Source organism: Gymnoscopelus braueri (genome assembly GCF_963280865.1).
Source record: "Gymnoscopelus braueri genome assembly, chromosome: 22".
NCBI classification, from domain to species: domain Eukaryota; kingdom Metazoa; phylum Chordata; class Actinopteri; order Myctophiformes; family Myctophidae; genus Gymnoscopelus; species Gymnoscopelus braueri.
Window position 1 is genome coordinate 16,142,141 of NC_137624.1, and position 11,054 is coordinate 16,153,194.

Consider the following 11,054-nt stretch of genomic DNA (forward strand, 5'->3'; position numbering starts at 1 on the left):
CACTTCGTGCCGCGCTATGAGCTTGTACAGTAGATCTGCTATTTTTGAAAAATCTTGAATATATATATATATATATATATATATATATATATATATATATATATATATATATATGAAAAAAAACATCTTGAATATATATTCATATCTTTGAATATATATTATATATATTTTAAAGCAAATATTTTTTAAACTCAAAATCTTTGCTTCTGGGGGTCCCTGGAACAAAATATTTTGAGATGGGGGTCGGCGGCCAAATACATATCATTTTGGGGGTCCTTGACATGAAAATGTTTGAGCACCACTCAAGTTTTCCAGAAGATTTTCATCTTTAGAAACGGCCCCAGGTCTTAATGGGTTAAAGAGGAGGGAGCGATCCACTCCTTCTTGAGGTTGTCTTTAGAGAAACAGGGGAAGCTGATTTACGCCTGAATTATACTTAGTTGCGCATCGTGTCGCACATTGAAAATAGCAGATCTTCTGCTACTATTCTACCTGCTTTTTTTATTTAACTTTCTACACAGTGAAGAGGCCCTTGTTGTTTTTCCATGCACTCACAGAGATGCGCAAATCCACACACTGGCCTGGCCCACTGCATGCATGACTGGAGCAAGCTGACGCACTTTGTATGTGGAGAAGTAAGTTTCATGAATAAACGCTGTGTGGGTGGGTGAGAGGGTAATTGAGCATGCGGGGCCAGTCACAATATGAGTGCCAGCTTACTGGATGAGGGGCAAAGGTGGAATGAGTATGGACGTCGCACGGAATAAAACACAATGCGTGCACACACACACACATGCGTGCGTGCGCACACACACATGTTGAAATATGGAGATACAAGGTTTCTGCCACGCAGCCACGATATACTTTCCCCTGGGTTTAGTTGGGATTGATCCGATTTCCACTTTCTCACGGGAACACTGTCTACATCAATACATTTCTGCCTATTTACAGTAAAAGAAGAGAAGAACAGGAATCCCCTCAGAGGAAAGCTAACATTAACCAGAGCATGAACAACAGTACCTGAATAAAATGTATTAAAACAGACAGACAGACAGACAGACAGACAGACAGACAGACAGACAGACAGACAGACAGACAGACAGATAGATTTAGCTCTATCCCCAAATAAATCGTTTGGGAACAATCGTTTTGCTCTCTTTGATGCAAGAGGAAATGGTAAACAATCTTGTGGTTACCAGATGACAGGCAACAAGTGGTCATGACCCATATTCAGACCATGGTGTCTTTGTTAGGTCTATGCGTCAACATGGTACACGTGCCAACTGGCTGACCGTTCTGGCGATTAGATTCCCTTTATTGACCCCTGGGGAGAAATTTAAATGTTTCCAAAACCCAGGATAAACAATACTAATACTGTACTGATAAAAACTGTACTATCTCTTGTCTTAGCGGCAGCATACTACAGATGCTCTGTAATAGCAATAGCCAATTTCCCACAGAAAAGGCAAGCGATATACACCACTGACACAACGGTCAGTGCCAACACACCCTGGGCAAGACCTGGGATGTTGGTTGTCTAGGAAGTTGACAACCGGAAATGGTTGAATTTGGCGGAAGTACCGCCCAAGGAAATGACGTTGATGCTTTACAAATCTGTTAACATTCTCCGTAAATGAAACGAGTGTTGTGATTGGTCAAAAATTATTGTTTCCGGGGGAAACGGAAATCCTGTCCACTCAGGACTTCCTAGACCATCGCTGCTTCAGGTCGTGACCAGGCTCTTCTTTTCGCAGATGAGTGAGGCTGGGACCGAGGTTAGTGCCAACACAGTATGAACTAGAAAACTTCCCGCCAGGCCGGGTTGCCTTCCCAGGGCTGTGTCGCTAACTGTTACAGTAAAAAAGAAATGTGTTTTGCAAAACATTGGCCTCATGGTGGCACTATTACAAGCCGATTTGAAAAATGTGGGGCAGAGGTTCTGCCTCTGCCTACCGGGAGTGTGCGTGCAAAGTTTAACGTTGATCGGTCCTGTGGTGCCCGAGATTAGCCGTTTACGGACGGACAGGCAGAAAGCCTCAGTCCCACAGGACAGAAAACATACAGTAAACATACAGTAATACAGTAATTATCCCCCGCCAGCCTGGCGGGGATAATTAAACACTAGACTATGTTTGGCACTCTTGATATTGTTGTACAACAATGTGGCATTTATTTTTAAACCAGATACAATAACATATAGCATCTAATAACGGCATGGCCTCCCTGTCCAACCTTGAACTATCCAAGTTTGATTTGTGAACTGCACAAATCACATTGCGTGTTCAGTGGTGAAGCTGCACTATACAGGCTGGCTGGATTTTCAGCTACACCCCAAATTCCAGGCTTTTCACAGGTTTCACTTCCATTTTTGCTTCTCCAGCTATAACAGGTTTTAATTGCCGGAGAGGTGATTCTGTTCCGTGACATGCGCACAGCGGCATGAGCTGTGATTGGACTACTTTTATGTACAGACAACCCCTATCCTTGGCTTGACCTGTAGCCACGCCATAAGCACTAATAAGTAAGTAAGTCTTGCCGAGCCATGCGGCCCATATAGTAGGGGGTACTAAGTGAAAAATCGTTACGCGGCGGATAAAAGCATGAAATTTGATACAGATGTCCCTTGGGTCATCCTAAAACATCCTAGAAGGGGTGCCCAAAAAAATCTTAAACAGGAAGTGAGTTATGGACAAAATCCAAAATGGCCACCTAAACTGTTGACCGTTGACTCAAAAGACACCAAAATAATCTCCAAAAAGCATAAAATGTGGCACACATGTCCTTTGGGTCATCCTAAGACATCCTAGAAGGGGAGCCCAAAAAAATCTGAAACAGGAAGTGAGTTATTGACCAAATTGAAAATGGCCGCCTAGTGTTGTCGATTGACTCAAAAGACAACTAAAGAATCTCCAAAAAGTATAAAATGTGTCACACATGTCCCTTGGGTCATCCTAAGACATCCTAGAAGGGGTGCCCAAAAAAGTCTTCAACAGGAAGTGAGTTATTGACTAAATTGAAAATGGCCGCCTACAGTGTTGGCGATTGACTCAAAAAGCCTATAGAATCTCCAAAAAGTATACAATTTGGCACATATGTCCCTTGGGTCATCCTAACACATCCTAGAAGGGGTGCCAAAAATAATCTGAAACAGGAAGTGAGTTATTGACTAAATTGAAAATGGCCGCCACTAGTGTTGAAAGATGATGCAAGATACCTACAGAATCTCATAAAAGCATGAAATGTGGTACAAATGTCCCTTGGGTGATCTGAACGCATCCTACAAGGGGTGCCCAAAAAGGTTTTAAACAGGAAGTGACCGCCTAAAAGCAGTTGACACAAAAGAAAACATAAGGGGACGTCATAAAAGTGTATAATTTGGTACGTACATTGAGTGCTTCTTAATATATCCTAGAAGGGGTTATTTATTTGTTTGCTTGTTTATTAAACTTTTTAGGAAGGGACCATGTTGAAGAAATTCTAAATGGCTGTTTAAACAGTTGACCATGGCAGTCTGCATATTATGCAGACTCAATACGACAGGTTATGCAGTGCATAACTTGCCGTATTGTGTAGTCTACCTTCTGTTTTCATTTCTACATCACTTATTTATTTTACTTTCTGCATAATTTTTTTATTGTACTCTTTGAATCTTCTTTATTTATCTAACTCTCTGCATATTCTCATTTATTTTACTCTGCATCTTATCTTACTCTGCATATTCTTATTTTACTCTCTGCATCTTATTTATTTTGCACTCTACATCTTCTTGCTTGTTTTACACTCTATCTTCTCATGTATTTTCTTCTTGATCATTACTGTTTTTTTGTGATTAGTGTTTAGTAACTACATGTATTCATGTGTGCCATTTCGCAATTACCAGCACATTGGCATAATGCTCTGCAAGGTAACCCAGCATCCCGGCATCTACACTTTCTCAAACAGAAGGGCTCAGCTTTGCAGCCACACTTGAGTTCTCTACAAACTTAAGCAGCCTCTGGCAAGAGTGTCCATAAAGGTGTCCACGAATCAGCGACTTTAATTTATTTGTCAGGAAATGGTAGAGATTGCATAGCTTTCAGGCTTCTGGACCAAATGCTAGATTGGCTGCTCGATTTGAATATTGTAGCAGTGCAGCCCGTGTGGGAGGAGTGTTTTCCATTGAGAGACTATTCAAACTTTTTTTGGCACCCCTTAGGATGCATTCAGATCACCCAAGGGACATTTGTACCAAATTTCATGCTTTTATGAGATTATTTTTTATGAGTGTCTTTTGCATCATCTGTCAAGACTGTACACAGCCATTTTCAATTTAGTCAATAACTCACTTCCTGTTTCAGATAATTTCAGGCACCCCTTCTAGGATGTCTTAGGATGACCCAAGGGACATGTATGCCATTATGAGATTCTTTAGTTGTCTTTTGAGTCAATCGACAACACTGTAGGCGGTCATTTTCAATTTTGTCAATAACTCAGTTCCTGCTTAAGATTTCTTTGGGCACCCCTTCTGGGATGTCTTGGGATGACCCAAGGGACATGTATGCCAAATTGTATGCTTTTATGAGATTCTTTAGTTGTCTTTTGAGTCAATAGATAACACTGTAGGCGGCCATTTTCAATTTTGTCAATAACTCAGTTCCTGCTTAAGATTTCTTTGGGCACCCCTTCTAGGATGTCTTTAGCCTGGGCACCATTCCTTTTCGGGTATATGATCCGGTCGGGAGCTCTACGTCATCCGCGTCATCAGCGACCGGATCGCGACAAACCGGAAAGACGTCTCACCCCAAAATAGGTCCGTCCTATAAAATCCTTGATGCGGCGTAGTTTAGCTTATTTTTTAAATATAAATGTGAGTGTACTTTCCGGAGACTATTTAGCGTCTGTATTATCCGTATTATCCCACGGGGAAATTCTATTCCATTTAAATAGGGATTGGGGAACCAAAACAAAGCGGCACCGCAAAACCGGATCGCGACAATCCGGAAAGAAGATTCTTTTTTCTTTTTTCTTTTTCAGTAGGCGTGGCCTAGACCGGATCATATGGGTCTTTAGTAACAGACACCAGGCTTTCCTCCGAGGTGGAAAGACTGGTGATGCGAGGTTAGGATGTCTTAGGATGACCAAAAAGACATGTGTGCCAAATTGTATGCTTTTATGAGATTCTTTAGTTGTCTTTTGAGTCAATCGACAACACTAGGCGGCCATTTTCAATTTAGTCAATAACTCACTTCCTGTTTCAGATTCCTTTGGGCACCCCTTCTAGGATGTCTTAGGATGACCCAAGGGACATATGTGCCAAATTGTATGCTTTTTGGAGATTCTTTTGGTGTCTTTTGAGTCAACGGTCAACAGTTTAGGTGGCCATTTTGAATTTTGTCCATAAGTCACTTCCTGTTTAAGATTTTTTTGGGCACCCCTTCTAGGATGTTTTAGGATGACCCAAGGGACATCAAATTTCATGCTTTTATCCGCCGCGTAACGATTTGGCCATGTTTTGTGCTTAGTACCCCCTACTAATAGGGCAGGAGCCTATCTCCTGTTCCTGTAGCGTGAGGCAGCTTGATGTACAAGTACACCCCCTGGACATGACGCTAGTATGTTGCAGTGCCAAGCAGGGAGGCATTGGGTTCCAATTTTAGAGTCTTTGGTATGACCCGGCCGGGGATCGAACCCCAACGTCCCAATCTCAGGTCGGACACTCCAACCACAAGGCCAATGAACAGGTAAGATAAGCACTAATAATACAGTATACAATAATCACATATGGTAGAATAGTCTTGGATCAAGACTATCATAGTCTGACTTTTGCTTTCGTGTCTATGATAGTCTTGGTCTCCATCGCCCTATAGTCACTGGAAATCAGTGCGCAAAGCCTGTGCTTCTCCGTACATGTAAAAGTGCTGACCCTGTAGCCACTGATGTTAACTCGACATTAGGAACCTGTGTGCACTGTATTAGTCCGTATTTCATATGCGTTTTAATCCCGTCTGTGTCAGATTCTATCGGAAGTTCCCTGTATTCTTCAATGGGTGGTAGTGGCGGCACTTAATGTACACAGGATGTAAACGAGGAAATAAAACGGTGTTCAGGCACGGGATTAAAACTCATATCTATTGAAAAATACGGACTAATACAGTGCACACAGGTTCCTAATGTTGAGGCTACAGGGTCAGCACGTTATATGTTATTTTGGTACACATACAGAGAAGTACAGGCTTTGCGCAATGATTTCCAGTGACTATAGAGTGATAGAGACCAAGACTATCATAAATACAAAAGCAAAAGTCAGACTCGATCAAATACATCTATGATAGTCTTGGTCCAAGGCTAAGACTTAAAGGTAGGGTAAGTGATTTTCTTTGGTTAAAATAAGTGTTAAATAGCTCTATATTTTGATAGTACTAATTGCTATAGAGTGTTTGTTCAGTAACACGATTCTCCATGTCTCTTCAGCTCTTTATTAAACAGAAAATGCATTTTCAGGTTCTCTCTCCAATCAGGATAGAGAACTCAGTCAGGATACAGATGAAACAAGTGATATTTAAAGTGATGACACAAAGAAATGAACAGGGAAATTTTGAACTGTCTGCAACACTATAAAAAATTAAGCTGATAAATGGGTACCCTCTCCTGATTGGCTGAAATTTGCCACCTACCTGAAAATGTATGTTGTCTACTGAAGAGCTGGCGAGACAGGGAGACCCCTGTTACTGAGCAAACACTCTATAGCAAAATAACCTTATCTTATCTTCATATACAGTAACTGTACCATTTCTGTCTAGACGGAGTAATTGGAAATTATGATGAGCATTAGTGAGGACCATCATAAAGATAAGGTTGAAAATTAGTGAAGTGGTCCTTTAGTACAGACTTCTACAGCTGTCTATGCTGTAGGTAGGTGGCATGTTCTGAATAGTCATTCTCATACAGTACATTCGCTTATTGGATTACCTCGGTTCTAGCTGGTGAAATTATAGTGAAACGACAGTAACCGATTTGTTTCTATTTTTGAAATAGGGCTTAAGTGGTTAAATTGTCCCTAATTTAGCTGGGGATCATTATGGAACTCACTCAAGGACCCCACCTTGAGAACCACTCCTCTGGTCAATTGAATATGTGTACCTCAAACATTCACTTTGTAGGTCTATTCCATTTTGGGAACAGAGCTTTAATTAGTAGCCTATTATTGGAAACAGCTGAATTAATATTACACTAATGTTCTGTAGGCTATAGACCCCTTAACAGACGACGTCACACTGGCTCCAAATGAAACCCATTCTGTCAGGTCTCGCTAGGACGCGCCTCACTAGCCAACACACAAGAGGTTGAGAAGTGATTGCATGAAACAATCACCTGTGCATCCAGTCTCAATGTTGGTAAACAAATAATCGGTCTATACCCAAAGTAGATACTGTATATACTAAGTTGAAAGTTGAAACAGGCAACATTTATCTAGGTGTTGATTTAAACATTTAAATGTTTTTCGCCTAAAAAGATTTGCACACTTCTGAAGTGTAATTGTTATTTTATATTGATTGATTGATTGATTGGATATTTTATTAAACAGAAATGCAAACAGCACGAGTACAGTCAGTCATTCACACACTTAGTCTAAAAGGATCACACAAAAAAAGTCCAGTGGGCTTAAAAGTTTCCATTGAGGTCCTATATTCAATTCATTAATCATAGCATAAACACCAAAATACAATAACAGCTTAATATCCTTCATATGGCCAAACACAGCTGAACTGAACATGCTCTCGAACTTTGCCTCACCTGTAAAGGGCTTTGCTCCCTGCTGGCTCCACTATGGTGTCCACTGTCCCCACCAGCAGTACCTCTGGAGACGCTCATTATTCCACCAGGATCACACACATCTCTAGAGCACTGATGAGATGAGCGACGAGCGTAGTAAGTGCCCAGTGAGCACAACTCACTCACACACAGAGAGAGGAGGGGGCGCATCAGCACTTGTGTATGTTTTTAGTGCACGTGGTTTTTGCATTGCGAAAGCCTGGAGGGGAGAATTCTCCATTGATAGCGCGGGGCATACCTGTTGGAAGTCAATACCGCCATCGTGTGGTGAAACGCAGACTAGGGTTTTGGGAAATCCTCTGTAACTAAAATTTTAAATTTAAAACACCTCAAATATTTTAGTTATTTCAGAAATAGTTCATCTTTTACATTAAGAGGGACAACCTTGTCCACCTTCAGTAAAAGATGAAGTATTTCTAAAATGAATCAAATATTTAAAGTGTTTTACATGTTTTATTTTAGTTATAGAGGGCAATTATAATGTATTAAGGCATTTGGCTCATTAGCCAGGGATCCTTTTAAGTAAACTGTCACAACTGTCTGATATTGGGGGAAAAGAAACACAATGACCGTTGGTTAACAGTGTGTAACATAATTTGATGTAACACATCCATTATTACATAAAATTCTTTTTATTTTATTCATATCAGTGCAGTGCCAGTCACAACATATGATTTATTTTTTTATTATATCAAGATGACAAGCACCTCTGGGTGCATACCCCAAAAATCATGAGCTGAAAATGGTCTCATTCACTGATACCATAGGCCCACAGTAGGCCTATGTAGTTTTTATAAACAATATTGAAAGATTTAGTAGGCCTATTAGTATGTCAAGATGAATCTTTATTTTAAATGCAACTTTCTACAGCTTAGGGGAAAATAATTCACCATGTGCTCATCTCTGCCCAGCTGCTAGTTTATCCTTGATCCTGCCCAGTAGAACTAAACTAATGTGGATCCTGGCTGTTACGACAAATCAAAATGAGTCTGATTTCAGTAGGCTAAATAAGGACACAATACACTATGGAAATAAATTGTTGTGTAATTAAGGATGTTTATAAAAACTGACAATATTGAGACGGCAAATATTGATGTAAAAATGATCAATTGCAAGTCATACTACAATTTAGTAAAGTATGAATCCCAAGAATTATTTTCAGAGCAAAATAAAATAACACTTTTGACAATGATATAAGAAGTTCACCATATACAGTGCATCAATATAAACTAAAATCACTGGTTTACCCTTTGCCTAATTCAAATACTAACAGGTCATTTCAGGCATTCAGAGAAAGAAAGTATAAAAGGCATCCTTGTTTTGCAGTCTGTGTGGTAATGTTGGTATCACTAGATCAGCCACCACAATCAGGTGATAAAAAAATAAAATAAAAATCAGGCAACAACATGACAAATAAATCTCATAACATCAAAGTGTGTCCAGGGGCTAGTATTTTCACAGTGACTTCCTGTACACACATTCATCCATTAAAAAATAATAAGCAGTTAAATCAATTTAAATCTATTTTTACAGGGTTGCCTCAGACATCCAGGCAACAGACTTACATTCCTTCAACCAACTCAGGCTATGTTCCCATATGACGGTTAATAGGTCCCTCATTTTGAAGTCCCCCCCCCCCTCCCCACCCTCAAAAACAAAAACAACAACCACAAATAAAAACATCCCCCTAAGCCCTCTCCCTTTCTAAGGGCTTTGCAGTTCTTCATGCTCCTCTGCGATGGTGCGGTAGTGCTGCGGCTGACTCTGGGAAAGAGGGGAGTCTGTGTGAGTGAACAGTGCTGGCCGTGACTTTTGAGGTCGCCTCATCAGGAACCGTGAGGACGTCACCAGTTCACCATAGCCCTGGGTGTGGGAGAACGCATAACCTGACCGACGGGTGCTGATCCGTCTGACAGGGATTCTGCTGCGTGGGGTTGGAGCTGGTATGGCCTCCCTTCGCACCTTGTACCTCACCTGGAGGGATTGGGCAGAGGTTGTAGTTTAATTTAACATAGATATACTGTATCAGGTTTCAAGTTGGTTTTTGTCACATGCTAGCCAGTAGCAGTCATAGGCGGGCAGTGAAATGCTTGTACTCAAAGCTGTCCTCAACAGTGTGATGTACGGTTTGTACACGCCGATATAAGATAAAATAGTCATTAGATAATAACAAAGTCAAGACAAATAAATAAGTCAGCCATGGGATAAAGAATATGAATCTATATAATATGAGTATTTATCGCATACACAGTCTTCTTTATTTTCCCTATAGGAGAGAGGGTGATAAGCTTGCATTTATTGGTCAGCTGCTGTATTTTCCCTAGGAAATACAGCAGCTGACCAATCAGGGCAACCTAAAGCCATATTTTCCCTAGAGAAAAGCTGACCAATCAGCATGCTAAACACGGTTGCTGCAGAAGGTCTGGTCAAATTCTCAGTGAGGGTTAGTTGCTCAGAGGAGAAACAGAGGAGAAACGGCTCGGCTTTGACGGTTCATCTAATGGTGAGGCCGGCTGTGGGACAGCATACATTACTTTAAAAGAGTCCACTACTGTATGCATGCATGCATGTATGTATTGTAGTATATTTGTTATACCACAGTTATAGTTCCAACCTCATATTTTGAATGGCTGAGAGGCATTCTAAGGCATGCCAATATTTCCCAATTACAGCACTCAGACTGCAACTTTATAAAAAAATATATCACTACACGTTATTTACCTTATTATACCAGCTGTCATATTTTTTTTTTTAGCTTTAACCAGTATCCATTGCTACTGGGAGAAAATGTATTATAACCATGTTGTCATGTTGGCTTGGAACAAATTAATTTAAATTATATTTACAATGAACCTAAAACCAGCCTGCACCTAAAAATATCCCAAATTGTCTGGAATGGAATACTCCCATTTACAAATGAGGACGTGGATCTACTACAAAAAGGTAGATTTTTCTTTATGCAATAAACCTTCATAAAAAGCTTGTGCCCTCATGGTCTTGACATCAATTATAATATTGATATTGAAATATAATAATACACTCAAGGTGTATGAGATGCATGAGAGATCAGCACTGCCTGGTGTGCTGATCTATGACAATAGAACACCAGTGCCAATATCTAACAATGTACTGTAGTACTTCCTCTTGTGTATTATTGCTTAACCACTTAACCACAAAATCTTTCTGAACTATTAAAAAAATAGCAGACTTACAAGCTCACTGTTTTCCTTTCATCTTTAATG

At 40.3% G+C, this 11,054-nt stretch overlaps 1 protein-coding gene across 1 annotated transcript in view; it reads right to left on the minus strand.

Annotated features, from left to right (window-relative positions):
* Positions 1-7,848, minus strand: part of LOC308077721 (5-hydroxytryptamine receptor 4) — a gene marked incomplete at its 3' end in the record, with an annotated part of 56,403 nt that extends 48,555 nt beyond the window's left edge. Inside the window, exon 1 of the mRNA XM_080418602.1 lies at positions 7,774-7,848. The remainder of the gene's footprint in view (positions 1-7,773) is intronic.
* Positions 7,849-11,054: the final 3,206 nt, after the last annotated feature.